Here is a 14022-nt window from a genome sequence, read left to right as displayed (position 1 = left end):
AATATCAATCCACACACAGTCTGCACCAGTCCTCGTATATTTCTTCACACTTTGCTTTAATACGAATAATTATGAGCAGAGAGACAACATAAACCTGAAAAAAAGTGCTGAATTGATGTTACCACATTTTGACAAAAAGTAAAAAGAAAGCTCAAATAATGCAAAGAAGATAAAACACTGAATAAAAATGTGCCCTAGCCACCGTTTAATGCTAGTCCTTCAGTTCTTGTTTCTTCCATTCCATACCAACTGGCAATTTTCCTGTTTACATCCATTAATGAAGTAAAGCTCTTGAGTTACTGAAGGTTTAAAAAAATTACACAGTATTCTGCAACAGATAGACAATGCTGGCAATCCTCCACAGCGAATTTTCTTTGATTCTACCTTTACAGAAAGATACTGATTATCAGTATCTGTTTTAAACTTCTGTCATAAATTCAACATACTGATAGTGACTGGACGCATCATGCAAAAGGCAAAATTATCTTCCCAATACATGGAGTTTAAACTGAAGTACATACTCTTTACTTGACAATCAGTAGGATATCATCAACAACTACAGATCCTTATCAAATACTGTCCAAACAAAGACTGTACCATGGAAAAAAGGCAGACATGGGAAAATATTTCACTTCAACAGCTGAAAGCACTTGATGAAAGAAGAAGACAACCAATTCAAACCAACGTGAAAGTCGCAATGAGAACTCCATCCCGCGTGCATTGTGCACCAAGCCATTGCTTGTACATACCAGTAGCTGTTTCTGACATCTCACAATTACCTGTTATTCTTTCATACTTCAGGCTATTGACTAACCGCCACCTCCAACAATCCTAAAACCCATATAGGAGTAACCTTTTTACAACAACCATCATTGATTAGGGATCTTTCCATTTGCAATAATGAGAAACACCTCCAACAAGCCACAACAGGAAGTTACAAATTGATCCAGTTTAGAGAAAATTGTGGCTTTATCATTTCTGAGCCCTTTTGTACACACCTAAAGAAGTAACAGGGACCAACCACTCTCTCGGTGAAGAGCTTTTTCTTAATGTCCAATCTGAACTTCCCCTGATGCACCTTTATTCCATTTTCTTGTGTCCTACTGCTGGTCAGCTATAACTCTGGCACAAGACAAGTGACCTCAGCTGCTTCAGCAGAAGTCTTGCCCTCAAGGCCTTTCACCATCTTGGTCACCCTCCTCTGGACACACTCTGATAGTTTGATGTCCTTCTCATATTGCAGCACCCAAAACTGCACCCAGTACTTGAAGTGGGGCCACACCAGTGCAGTATATGAAGAGATCAAATTGCTTGTCTGTGCTGCCCTGTTTGCCTTGTGCCATAATAAGGCAAAGATCTATAACAAGCAATGCAAGTGTCCTGTGGATGCCACAGCACATACTCTCTCATCTGTCCTGTCTGCCCATCGGCAGGCAACCAGCAAGAGGAGCAGCCACAGAGAAGCCTGTAGGAACCCAGCAGCAGAGCTTGCCTCAGGACAGATGAGTATCTGTTTGTTAACATGCTCACAAAATTAATTCAGCTCCAACTGGATTAAAAAAAACCAGTCAGGAATCAAACATTTAACGCACCAAAAAGGCTAAAAAAAACTTTGAGAACCTCAACTGAATCACAGTCTACAACTACACTGAAGGAAACACAATGACTATCCAGAGCTTCCCTCACACTGTCATGGTGGACAAGAAATACTGTTTTGCCACTTTTGAGCCATTACAAAAGATAAACTCAAAGGTATCTTCAAGCACAGATGATTTCTGTTGTTGTGACTTCCATTTCATTATTCATATCATCTGGGTTAGTAACATTTAAGCGTGAAGCTGGTAAAAAGGACATACGAAAATTTTATTGTATGACTGACCAAGACATCTTCCCATTATACGTCAGGTATATAACTTTTCATAACCTTCAGCATACTGAAGACAGGATTTCAATTTTCAAATGAATTTTCTTTAATTACCAATTTCTGAGACAAAAAATATGACTAAAAAGAATTCATGACTGCTGTGAACTATTATAAATGCTAAAGTTTAATAATATAATCGTATCTGTAAGCCATCTAAAGCACAGTGGACATCTGAACATTAAATTACATAAGCAACCTGCATTTTATACAAGTCTAAACCTATCAGCCCTAAGGCAAAGCAACTCCAAAGATAACTTTAAAAAAAACACCACTCCCAAAAAATAAAACCTGGATTGTCAGAAACACAGTTACTTACAAACATACATAAAACAACAGTTTATTTACAAGAGAAGTACTGTTGAGAGTGACCATTTGCTACTTTATGCCAGTCTATGCAGTGATAGCACTATCCTAGGGCAGCATCATCTCTTAAAAACAATGCCACTATTATATGAAAAAAGCATTAGTTTTTTCTTCTCACAAGTATGAAGTTTCCTGCTTATTATTGCTTCACCATGAGAGACTGAGTAATCAAAGGTCAGATGTGACCTATATGGGATATGATAGGGAAACAAACACAAAAAGAATCTCTGCTACACCAGTGGAAAAGGCACCACCCTACCCAAAGGGTTATACAGCCGTTGAAGGACATTAAGCCTACACAGTATCATATTAGCATCAACATGCATGTTATCTGAACCACTTCAGAGTTTCCTAAAATGTATCTTTTTTTCTTCCTTAAGAGTTTACAACTGGAAAAATGGCACAAGGAATGCCAGTTTCACAGGTCAAAGGATATGAAATACGCTACCAACAAAAGACACGAGTAGTCAGCAAAGTGTTTATAAAAATAGCTATGTTGCATATCAAAATTTTACTGTTACTCACTGTGCAGAACAGCAAAACTCTATTATGCCTTCATAAGATCTGTTATTCCAGCCTCATATTGATGAAATTATTACATCCCAACCTATGCAGCCCATACACCTCACCTTTGGCAGCATTCCACAAAGACATCTGCAGCTTAATTTCACACATTTTGCATAACGTTTAACCTGTAACTGATTTCTAGCCATGTCAAAAAGCCTACCTACACACACGTGTACTGAGCCCCGATGCACACACCCTGAGCCGTGCCTGTTTCTGCGGCCAGCGGGGTTTGGGTCAGCCCTCAGACGAACCTGCCCAGAGCGATCGCCAGACTCAGCCAATGCACTGGAAGGGGGAGCACACAAATATATGGATTTTTGGCAGCTTCCAACCCACAGCTACTACGGCAGGAGAGGTGGAGAAAACTGCTTCCTTGGGATTGCGCTAACTTTCTCAAAAAAGTGAAGGTAAATAAACCAGCAAAATAAATCCCATTCTGTGACCTCAATATCAATTTCTTTACACAGATTCTGAGAAAAGTTTACAGTAATTCAGTAAACTGATTCTCACATTTACTTCAGTTGTAACTTTTCCCAAACTAGAAATTGACCTTCCAAACCCAAAATCCTGACCTGGAGGATTAAAACACAGATCTTTTTACCAGCATTGAGGTTGTTCACATCCTAGTCTCTATTTACCTGTAATAGTCAACTGCTGCATGAGCCAGTCAATAAAAACAAGCACCGTCTCCCATCAAAAAGCGGCCCTCTTCCCAGTGATCTTAGAAAATGATATCTGAAAACTGTGATTATTTTTGACAGAAGGAAAAATATTTTGTCCCCATACCACCAGAATTCTGTTTAAACAAAACAGAGGAGGTACATTACTGTACAAAGTTGTCTTCTCACCAAAAAAAGGTTTGAACTTTATGATGAATAACAGGAAAACGTGTGGATACAGTATTTGGTCATCTCACTTGCACGGCCTTGTTTTTGCTCACGGGAAAAGCCAAAGCAGCAATCTCTTCTGTTAGGATCTTTTGTGCGCCTTCCCCCTCTCCCACACACAGATTTCCCTTTGGGTACCAAAGGAAATGCACCAGCAGCAAAGCTTTTCATCAAAGGCAACCTTTTAGCTATAAAATGAAAATATAGGGCTGCAATGAAAATGTACTTCTGTCCCACTTTTAACACGTCCTGTCTCCATTGCTTACCCAGCCCAGACGTAAGCTGGCTGGGATTTGGGAGAGCAGAGCTGAGCCTGCAAATGCTTCGCAGCTGTCATCAATATTGCTTCAGGAACCGACAGACTGGTGTGACTTGCACCAAGTGCCAGCCTTGCCTGGGGGTGAAACGTGTCTCCTTCACCACACAGGCAGCTCTGCCGGGATGCTTGAATTGCATCCAGCATGCGGCGACGGAGGTGAAGAGCAGGATAAGAGACAATAGATTAACCAGGGTAAAGTAACACGCTCCTGTCGTCGAGGAAACAATTCTGCCACTGGCAATTGCAGCTGCATCACCTGCATGTTGTATTCAGAGACCAGATGCTCAGCCAGATCATCAGGAAATGCATGAAATTAGAGCGTGGCAGAGGAGGATTTCGTCGCCACACAGTGCTGCAGGATAATTGCACGTAATCATATAGAGACCAGAATGTGCTATGGTGGCTCTTGCCTTGCTCCCACTGAATGTACCTGTTATCATTTCTGCTCGAGTTGATCAGATTATTCACAGAATTTAAGTGGATGAATGGCACACATATTTATTTTAATTTTTATTGCTTATTCAGCAACACTTTTAGGATCAATGCCTTTGTGAGCCTGACAGCCTGCTTTAGCATACTGCTTATCTATTTATTTGTAAATACACATTTATGTACAAACTTTTTTAAAGGAATTGTGATTATTCAGGGAAGTTTATATAGACACTGCTAGCATCAGCATAAATGATTTAATGAATAGTGTAGCAAAAAAACTTCAAGGTCATTTGGGAACATGCAATACTAAAGCTGCCAGTTCTCATGATTTGATCTTAAGTCTTACAAAATTTGAGGGACTTTTTAATGTGAAAAAAACAAACAAACAACAAAAACAAAAAAACCACAACCAGCCAAAAAAAAAAAAAAACAACCCGTAAGCGAAACAAACTGTATTAGTATTTCAGCTTTCATTCTTTACGTGGAAATTGTGAATTCCTGTGGTTGTGGGATATAAGAAAACTAAAACACTTTAAAATCCCATGATTTATAAGCAAATCACATTTTTAGAGGACTGACTTTTTTTTTTTAATTTCCAGAGGCAGGACAGATTGTAAGGGTGGTACCAAATTCTGAATGCACATGAGAAGAGTTTGGGGCCAAACTGATCTGCTGAGACTCTTTGGGAGTCAGGCAGCAAAGTACAGGAAATGCGGACTCGGCTTGGTTTTTCTGCTAGTAGTTACAACTCAACAATAGTACAGCTTTATTACAGGCAATAAAAAGCGCATTTTCTTAACTACAAGCTACTCCAATAAAGATTTCAGAGTTTAAACTCCCCCTGCAAAATCAAATACAAGAGGAGATGGAAGACAATCCCCGACAAAAGACATGTGGATTATTCTAGAAAGAAAACAAAAATTATTGTCTCCAGAACATTTTTAAAGAAATTATAGTGCTTTCAGAAGGTTGTACTGTGCACCAAATTACATAATATGACATATTTTGACATGCTGGTTGGGTAATTGTGAATGTTCCCTTGAGCCAAAAACCTTTCTGCTCACCAAAGCAAGCACATCTTCAAGGGAATCATTTTTGCATGTAAAATTGGAGGCCACAGCCCATCAGTGGAGAAGACCCTCTGGACCATGGTCTGCTAGGACAGCGACTTCCTTAACCTACCGCAGCGGCGGCAGCTTCTGCCACCCTCCTAGAGGGGAGATATCCTCATCAGGGCTTCAGCAGGAGCCTGAGCCACCAAGACACCGACGTGTGGGGTGCATATTCCTCTGGTGCTGCAGGTGTGGGAGCCTCCAGCAGACAGACAGTAACATGCAGGTCCGTGGCACGAGCGTCTTTAGCCACTGCTGCCGTTAATTGAGCACTAGAGTGTTACACTTCTGAGTGCTGCTCATTTTACAGACAAGCAAGCCTAACTTGGATTACTGCACGCTATAGACCAAAACCGTTTCAGAGAAAAAATGAAATCCAAGAATTGCTGATTATCACAGCATCATCTCTACCTAATATGTGCATGTACTAGAGGCATCAGCTGTGAAAGGGTACGTTACGTGGCTGTAGCTAACCAGTGTGCAACCCAAATGCCTGACACATGTATATACAACACTAAAACTTCTTAATTTCAACTATCTCAGAGCTCTGAAGTTACAGTTACCAGGTGAAACACACATGCAAGCACCAAGGCTGGGGGAGGACAAGCTCTCTGTGTTTTCATACAAACATAGAATAGTTGGGGTTGGAAGGGATCTTTAAAACTCATCTCTTTCAACCCCCCTGCAATGAGCAGGGACACCTTCAGCTAGATCAGGTTGCTCAGAGCCCCGTCTGACCTGACCCTGACTGAGTGTTTCCAGGGATGGGGCATCTACCACCCCTCTGGGCAACCTGTGCCAGTGTTTCACCACCCTCACAGTAAAGAATTTCTTCCTTATATCCAGTCCAAATCCACCCTCTTTTAGTTTAAAACCATTACATTTTGTCCTATCCTATCACTACAGGCCCTGCTAAGAAGCCTGTCCCCACCTTTCTTACAAGCCCCTTTCAGGTACTGGAAGGCTGCAATAAGGTCTCCTGGGAGCCTTCTCTTTTCCAGGCTGAACATCCCCAACTCTCACAGCTTTTCCTCATAGGAGAGGTGTTCCAGCCCTCTGATCATCTTTGTGTCCCTCCTCTGGCCCCGCTCCAACAGGTCCATGGCTTTCCTGTGCTGAGGGCTCCAGAGCTGGGTGCAGGACTCCAGGTGGGATTGCACCAGAGCGGAGCAGAAGGGCAGAATCCCCTCCCTCGACCTGCTGGCCATGCTGCTGGGGATGCAGCCCAAGATACGGTTGGCCTTCTGGGCTGAAAGTGCACATTGCTGGGTCTTGTGGAGCTTTTCATCCACCAGCTCCCCCAAGTCCTTCTCCTCAGGGCTGCTCTCAATCCCTTCATCCCCCAGCCTGTCTTGATACTGGGGGTTACCCTGACCCATGTGCAGGACCTTGCACTTGGCCTTGTTGAACCTCACAAGGTTCACAGGGGCCCATTTCTCGAGCCTGTCCAGGTCCCTCTGGATGGCATCCCATTCCTGAGGCCTATCACAGCAAGATAACCAGGAGAGGTTAATCCTCTCTGAGGAGATACACAGTCTCAGAGTTGCCACATATACAGGCTCAATAGAAGGACAGAGGTTTCCACAATGTCTTTTGCTGCTCTCAAGCTCTTTCCACTGCCTGTGGCCTCTGACTGTAAAGAAGCACAAAGAGGTGACGACCAGGAAAGAAATGTAGGTCATGCACAGAGGCATCCTGCTTTCTCTGTCTGCACAGCATTTGGTACTGCCCCACTGATAATGCTTTCAAAGTATGAAAGTCATTGCTCTTAAATTTTTTTTTTTAAGTCAATATCTTATTGATTTTTAGATTAGAAAAATTTCTGGTCACATCAAAGAGAGTGTCTGAAAAGACCACTCAACATGTGAAGCAGAGTAAATAACATACCTTTTTTTAAAAATGCAACAAAACAATAATCAAGTCCAAATTCTATTCTCTCTTCAAGATTCGTACAAAACAACCAGTGTTTAACCATCCTGGCATACAACATAATTTCTGAATCTGAAAAAGCAAAATCTATTACTTGGCCCCAGAACACACAAAGGTTAAATAAGATCCATTACCATGAATGAGCTAATAGACAACTAATGAGTGGAAATGTGGCACATCCTTCTTTGGAAGGGACTCCTTTTTATGTCAATGAATGAGAATGCAAACATAAGCTCTTGCTGAGAAACAGGCCACATAAAATGGTCATTTTTTTCTTAGATTAGAAAAATGCTTTTCCTGAGCAGGCTTGACAGCACTGTAAGTAAGGGACAGCACAGAGAGCTATTCTCTCTCCACTGAAAAAAGGACAGAAACTAGGAAGAAAGCCTTATACACGTCATCTTAACTTGTTCTTTCTTATGTACTGACTTTTCAGACATTATCGACTTAAAAGCAATCCCTTTTTAAAAAAAAAAATCTAATTTTTTAAATTATTATTCAGTATTGTCCTTTAATTCCTAGCTTTTACAAATGGAGGAAGGGGCCTCTCTCAAGAGGAGGGAAATCACTTTCCTATGAAGGAAACCTTCAGCTTCCAGGGAGCTGTCAGAGAGCTTCCTGAAGTCAAGTGATGGAGAAGAAACTAAATTCTTCTGAACAACAAATCAACCTGCAACTTTGCTATGACCTACAGTGGATATTCAACGTGAAGTGAAATATACATTACAGTTAAAAATCACATCTTAATGAACTATGCATATCAACTAGGTAATTAATTCTTAGGCTTCTTGTCTGCTCTAGAGTATATGAGGACTTGGCTCAGGCTAGAAACTATCATGCAAATGTTTAAAGATTATTTCCATTTTCTATGACTTTCACTGTGCTTTGCACACCTCATTAGCCTTTATTTTCAGGATCTTTTCTTTGCTGCATAAAAGTGGCAATATCTCAAGTTTATAGCAATATGTCGCCTCATTTCACTTTCTCACCTCTTGGAAATCGCTGCAAATACTTGTCTGACAGGACACCACTACTGTCAGTAATAAAAAAATCAGCCACCCCCATTGACAGAGTACAAGAGTCTAAAAGCACAAAGTGGGAGTCCAGTCCCTGGTGGTAATAAGGTTAAATAACCGCCCTGACAAATCTAACTTTACAGTCATGAATTAAAATCCGGAAGAAATGTTACACAAATGCAGGTCTATGACATCTGCTTCGGAATCTGAAAAATAAATGGTAACATTGGCAGACTGTGGGGTTCCCAAGAAGGCTGGAAAAATACCCTAGGCTCCCAGCCCAGCTCCAGCTCGCCTATGAGCGACACGCACTCAGACCATCACCAGGATGTAGGCGCCTGTACCTGCTCCTCACCCATTTCCCTGCAAAAGCAATAGACCTCTCTACATCATTCGGAAAGCCCCGTTCCTCATATGGAGAGCTCAGTCCTATACAGCCTGCACCCTCACACTTCTCCAAAACATTCAGATGCAAGTTATATATCCTACAGTGGTTCAGTATTTAATTGACAGGCATTAACATAAAAATACAAGCATCAAATGTAGCAAACCCAAAGCTCACAAACACCCAAACATAGGGATAAAGCAGGTAGATGTACTCACAGATTGCAGCTCTGCTCTTGCATTGGCTACCTAAACATGAAAAGTATCAGTATTAATCAGTGATATGGTACTAAAAAGTTTATCCTTTTGCCCTAAGATAAAGGTATTGGCATTTTATGTCAAGTAATAAGACAACATCATCTTCCCTGGGAAATGACAGGAGTCCTAAAAAAATAGCAAACATACAAAAAAAGCAGGATCACTGCTACAGGCACAATCATTTCTTAGCAACAACTGAAGTCACTTTTAATTGTAAAACCAGTAAACAGTTAACGGGTACCTAAGTGAGCAGCTGGTTTCTCAAAAATAAGACACACTGCCTGGAACACATGGCATTATTAGAAAGAAAAGATGCTGCTATTTCCAGATGGTGCCTGAACAGCACTGCACAAGTTGGTGGATCTCCTAATATAAATCTCCAAAGTCCTATAGAAAGGTTTGGGGTTCATGGTAGAAAATGATTAAAATATTCCCTCTGAAAAGTTTAAACAAGCCAAATAAGATATATTTTCTTCTCCATAGCAGTTTGGCCTGCTTGGCCGTCGTCTGCTGTGCTTTAGTTCACGGGTCTCACGTGCTCCATCACATTGCACCTTACAGGATGGTAAAAATGGCTCTGATAGGAAAGCAATGGAAAACACTTCCCCCTTGGATCCGTCTCTCTAACTTTCTAAACCCTGAAAAAGCCTGACTCTGTGACCCACTTTGGGTACTGCCACGATACTTCTTGTCACTTGATTGCTGCTCTTTTTACTAAAGTTTCATAAGGTTTTGTTCTCTAAAAATCTCTGGAAGCTATTTCCAAAAACAGCCTCTAACCAAACCAGGCCCTAATTCCTTCCCAGCCACTGCATTAATCTTTAGAGACACGAGTGGTCAGTTTTAACAAAAAGAGAAAGACGATGCCCTACTCAGACAGGCTTTTCCTTTGTACATACACTATGCAAACGTTTTGCATTTATATAACTGAATATCTCGACTTTAAAGCTCTCAGACTAACCAGGATTTTAGGAGCTTTACTACTACACTGTCAAACACATAGACTGTACAGCATTTAAGTAGGTTTTCCATTAACCTGCTCTATGCTGGTATTGCTATTAAAATGAGATAATTCAAATGAGACAGGGATACCTGGGAGAGACTAATGAATACAGAGTATTAAAAAAAAAAGTGAAGGAAAGATACATGAAGGGAAAATGCACGAAGCAAGAAAGTGGTAAAACTGCCAGGTCACACAGCAGTTCATCACTCTTACTATCAATTAAGAATTGCTCAGGTGTCTACATACCAGTGTTAAGAGCCGAGTCACTGATGCTACCAAAAAGAAACCCTGGCCATCCGAGGCTTTGCTCCAGGTAAGATCAGAAGCATAAAGTGAAAGTTTCTTCCCATAACCTTCCCAACAGGTGACTTCTTGCATAGATCAGGGCAGCGCTTATTCCTTGTCAGATTTATGCCACTTCCAGGTGCTTTTTCAACACACACTTCTCATCATTGTCAAGATCTACTGGTGGGGAGGGCCAGGAAAACGGAGAACCGTGCACACAGACATAGCCACAGAGGTGACACATCACACTTATGGAAAGTAATATTCATCCAAAGACTGGTGCTCTGTTCTTTCCTCAGTTAGGACACCATTACAGTAAACTGGTGACTTCATGGATGAACCACCATTAAGTAGAACTAAAGTTGTGAGTACAGTAAAGAGTTAAAGTGGAGATGCTGAACATACAAAAAAAAAAAAAAAAAAAAAATCAGAAGAGGCTCATGACACTTGCACAAGGAGAAAAAAGTCTGAAAATTAATTTTTCAAAAATTCATTTGGCTCAGATAACATCTACCTCGTGTTTTTTTTACAGTTCTCTCAATGAATGGTGCTGCTTTGGCACGTTCTCCCCCAGGGTCTGTCCTTCCCTGCAAGACCCAAGAGGAACACTAGCACGAGCTGTGGGACCTACCCTGTTCCTCATCAGCTCTCACACTGCACCTACTGCAGCTGTCTGCTTTCCTGCCTCTTCGTAATGCTCCAAGAGTCCCAGGTAGGAGACTGGATCACCTGCAGAGTAAAGGTGAGCCGGCACAGAGAGTAAATACAGAATTAGAGCTTCATTGGCCAAAAATTAGCCAAGGAGAAAAGTGTTTTTTGCACAATGCCAAACAGGCTACCTTGAAAGAGCAAAAGAAATGCAGCGGGGGGGGGAATAAATAATAAAAAAAAAAAGACAAGTCCTGGATTCCCAATTAAGTGTGCCTAACAGCAGTTCAGACCCGAGCGTTAGCAATGAATCCCCAAAGAATGCCCAAAATGCTCCTTTGCACCAGTGTAAGGAGAGCACGACAAGGTGAACGCCACTCAGCACAGTCCCTCGACGTGTTGGAAGAATACCTCCGGCCCCGCAGGGAGAGGGACAGCTGCGAGATCCCCACCTTGGTGTCTGGGCTAAAAGGCAGGTGCTACTTCAAATTACCTTAACCTGAAGGCAAATGCTTTATTTGCAGGTGAGGGCAGAAATGAGACTGTAAATTCTGGTCACAGTCTAAAGGTGAAAGTCAATAAGACAAACATTAATTTCTTTTTCATGGTTTTACAAAAACTTATTTGAATCTTAAATAAAGACTAATCATTCATTTCATTCTTCACTGACCACTGCTTTTTCATTAACAGGTGATACTTAAAATAATTTAAGGGATGTATCCAGAATTCCAATTAAAAAAACTATACAATAACAATATTCTGCATGAATCAAAGATTTGTCATCTCAGAAATTGTCATTTCAAAGTGATAAATACGCTTCAGCCACTTTCCATTTCTGCAAACCACCAGGCACGTTTCTCATCCAAAAGCTTATTTTATTGCAACAATTATTTAAAACTGCCTAGACATATTAAAAAGTTGACAATAGCAAAAATAAATTTTGACAAGAGAACGCAGTATATTACATGACTTAATAGCATCAGTCATAGGATCTCAGTTTGCAACTATCATGAGGCTGCACTAATATGAAATAAGATGGTTTGTTGGCAGTGCAAAATTTAGCCTGAAGCTAAAAAATTAATACTACACATTTATCCCCATAAAAGCAATAATGCTATAGAATAACAGTGGATTAAAAAGTAACATATAAAAGAGCCTATATGACAGGGCGAGCTGGGATGTGTTTCAATTCTATCTCCCTGTGTGTGGCTAGTTGTGTTCTATCACAAAAGCATAATTTTCTTATCATCTGAGTAAGGTTTCGCACAGCAGGACAGGCAAATAAACATGAATTGATCCAAGCTGTCAATTAAATTTCTTTATGAGAACTATTTCAATTGAAATATGGCCTTTCTTCTTACTTATTTTTTTAATTAATTAGATAAATACATTCCAACCTGTTGTAAGCATAGTAAATCTAATCTCCACTGCCATAAACCTACTGCTATCATTTGCATTCTTGTAAAGTAAGCATAAAGCTCATTTAAACTCAGGTCATTTAGCTTCTCAGCACAGGAGGGGACTGAAAATGCTAGTATTATATTTTGACTCCTGTTTTAAAGCCCACCCTGTCTACAGCAGTTGTATAAACTATCCTTAATGCAAAGAAGAATAAATATTTATCTTTTGATTGACAGCATTTTGAACTTGCTTTGCACAGCTGCAAACAGCTGCAAGCGCAGCAAGGCAGGGAAGAATCAGGCCCGCTGGAACTATACATGCTTCAGCAATCCACCACATCTCAAATCCAGCAAGCGAGTGACAGGATGTGCGCTTGAAAATTTGTGGTATTTTTTTTAAAACCCCATAAAAATATCCCAGAAATCATCAACGCCTTCTATTTATTTTATGATTTTTAACTTGTTTTGTTTTTTGTTTTAGTCACTAGCTTTTCTAGGGACTCGAGGCTAATGAGAAATCTAAGAAATCATCCAGCAGTACATCCAGTCAGGCCAGGTGCAAAAGCAACAGAAAGCAGTACATGGATACAACTACAGGTAAGTTATATACTCTGGATTCCAATGAGAAATACACTAGTTTTTATTTATGTATTAGGTTCCTGGCTGTAGCTTTTTTTCCTGTAAGCTATTGTGTTAATAACCTTGATTCTCCAGGTATCACCATCATATGGAAAGAGATACTTGAAGAATCAGTAACAAAGTGTACTATATATATGCATGTAATCTAGGCGGAAAAGAGTCCCCAATTTAAATTTGATACTCTGTAGATCAAAATACATTATGTAGAAAAAGTATTGAGCAGATTACAGACAGCAGGTTAAAATGGGAGACACTGCACCTCTGCTCAGGCCAACTCGGGAAATCTAATTTACCAAGAACAACATAATGGATGCAGCGCAATTACTGTAACTGTCAACATCAAAGTCTTTGAAGTCGCTTGGCACTATCATATGAAAAAAGACATCTTCAGGAAGTTTATTTCATTGTAGATGCACATTAGTCATAGTGTCACACTGCAGCTGGTATCACACAACGTGCCTAGAGGTATGCATTTCAGTTATTCACACAATACCATAACAAGCCAAGTGAAAATCACATTTTGGAGACAACAAATATTATTCAGTGGGTCCCTCAGTGCCTCAGTGTGGTGAAGGGCTCCAAGATTAAAAGCAAACTAGTATACTCAGTCTTCTACAAGAGTTCAGGCATTCTGCACTGCGCTGAATCAACCTCCAAGCCGATGTGCAGCCAAACCACTTTTGCTGTGGGGATTTAGAGGAACAGTCACTGGTGATTTAACTACATCTTTTCGCAGATTCCAGTCCTTGATAGCCTATGGTTTCCACAGGGAAGTACGGTCTCTTTAAACAAAGGCAAATAAATGCTCAGGTAAGGTTTGCACCAATGCTGAGAATTGCTCCTGACTTACAAAATA

At 40.6% G+C, this 14022-nt stretch overlaps 1 protein-coding gene across 4 annotated transcripts in view; it reads right to left on the bottom strand.

Moving 5' to 3' along the window:
- The window catches only part of KIAA1549L (KIAA1549 like), a 145287-nt gene that overhangs the window by 85307 nt on the left and 45958 nt on the right, over positions 1 to 14022 (bottom strand). The window lies entirely within an intron of this gene.

This window comes from Opisthocomus hoazin, chromosome 7, assembly GCF_030867145.1.
Source record: "Opisthocomus hoazin isolate bOpiHoa1 chromosome 7, bOpiHoa1.hap1, whole genome shotgun sequence".
Lineage (NCBI taxonomy): Eukaryota > Metazoa > Chordata > Aves > Opisthocomiformes > Opisthocomidae > Opisthocomus > Opisthocomus hoazin.
This window is presented reverse-complemented; position numbering and strand designations above follow the sequence as displayed.